The 1,908-nt window shown below is 46.9% G+C and overlaps 1 pseudogene; it reads left to right on the plus strand.

Annotated features, from left to right (window-relative positions):
• Positions 1-521: 521 nt before the first annotated feature.
• LOC142448690 (signal recognition particle 19 kDa protein-like) lies at positions 522-1,246 on the plus strand (annotated as a pseudogene).
• Positions 1,247-1,908: the final 662 nt, after the last annotated feature.

The following is a 1,908-nucleotide window of genomic DNA, read 5'->3' on the forward strand; positions in this document are numbered from 1 at the left end:
ACCCCTAATCCACCACCACATCCCCGAGAAAAAGGAACACCGCCGAGGGTAAGACTCTTCTGATTTTCACAGTTTTCACAAGAAACTCTCTGAGTGACTTCCTGTCCAGATCTCCAGCCCGGAGCCAAGGAAACGATAAGCACCGGACCGAGCGCATCCCCAGAGCCGGGGAGGGGGGGGGCACCATTTCACAGAGTGGTACAGCCTCTTCTCCATACACCCAAACACCAAAGTCACTGCCAAGTCAACGCCATCTCGGAGCGACCCTACAGGGCAGGCCAGAACTTCCCCTGTGGTTACAGTTTCCGAGACTGTAACTCGTTGTGGGTCTAGAAAGCCCTGTTTTTCCCGAGGAGTGACTGGTGGTTCTGAACTGCTGATCTTGGGTTAGCAGCCCAGCATGCCACAACTGTGCCATTAGAGGGCCCCCCTCTCCCCCCACTCCCATACACACATGCCTTAACAAAAATGTTCATCTGAAAACACGGTAGTAAGAGTTCTGGAAGTTATCAAGGGAAATGGAGAACTTAGTTTCACCCTTGAACTGAAACTGCTTCCTGAAGTCATCTGAGAACCCAGCAACAGGTTAGCCTCCTTAAAAAGAATGTCTGCGGTGGTCATCCTGCGTGGAAATGGCCAGCGCCACTCTGCGGTCCCCTGCTGACAGGGCAGGTTCATTTGTACCTACCCTGCTTATTTAAATAAAAAGAAGACCCTCACGGAGGGGCGGCACATCCTCATCAACAAGGCTGTTGAAAATCCTAAAGCTGCAGAGATTCAAGTTGTATGCTTAGCAGTTGGACTTAATGCATCTCCTGAGAAAAATAAAATGTGCTCTAGAGAGTGGACTCGTGATGCTCAGTACAGGGGCAGAGTCCGGGTCCAGCTGAAACAAGACATGGCAGCCTCTGTTTGATACACGTTCCATCACGATGCACCACAAAGCGCCCTTCATCCGTCCTCCAATGCAGGGACTGCCTGTAGTTCCCTGATGTGGACAGAGAATGGTGGTAAGTCAGTAATGCAGCCGAAATGATAACTAAGCTAAAAACAAGGACACAAGGAACAGGTGGGACTGACCAGAGTCTTCAGCAAGGAGAAGGAAGTAAAAAAGGAAAAGGCAAGAAGAAGAAATGATTTGGACGAGAATCAAGTCTGTGGGACTCCGGTAAGACACATGGATGGAGGCCTCCGTTGTGTACCTGAGAGAAACAGAAGAAACTGTGTTGGCATCTGGAAGGAACTGTGACTTTTTGTGCCTCCCAGCTACAGCATCCAAGTTGACAATAAAATAAATACACTTGAACATTTTCATCTAGCTTTTATGCAATATAAAATAATTGCCCTTCCACACCGAGGCAAGACACTAAGGCGGCAAACAGAACAGCAAGGGAACGGAGCGGCGAGGTCCCCACGGGAATGCTGAAGGTGGACTTTGGGGCCAGGGCGTGGTGCCCCAACAGACTGGACTGGAAAACCCTCCTAAAGGCCAACAAAAGATCCTTGGACTAAAAAAAAAAAAGAATTGCTCTTCAGTGCATTTTGTGGATGAAAGAAGAATATTTTTAAATGGAACGATGAACTGTACCATGTTCCTTGAAATCTTATGTTTATCCTCTGTACAAATATGTTTGAAATAAATTTAGTAACATTTGAACCATTTAAAAAAGAACGTCTGCATTAAGCATTCTATTCTTGTCTAAAGTATCATCTCTGTTGACAATTGCAACTAGAAAAGATAGATGAGAAACTTGGGCCCACCTATGCACTGCCAGAGTCACTTCCCATTTATAAGGACCTTATAGGGCAGGGTAGAACTGTCCTTTGGGGTTTTGAGACTTTATCTCAGACAACCTCATCGTTCTCCCTTAGAGTGACTGGTAGATTTGAACCACTGACTTTCCACTT

This window comes from Tenrec ecaudatus, chromosome 5 (genome assembly GCF_050624435.1).
Source record: "Tenrec ecaudatus isolate mTenEca1 chromosome 5, mTenEca1.hap1, whole genome shotgun sequence".
Classification (NCBI taxonomy): domain Eukaryota; kingdom Metazoa; phylum Chordata; class Mammalia; order Afrosoricida; family Tenrecidae; genus Tenrec; species Tenrec ecaudatus.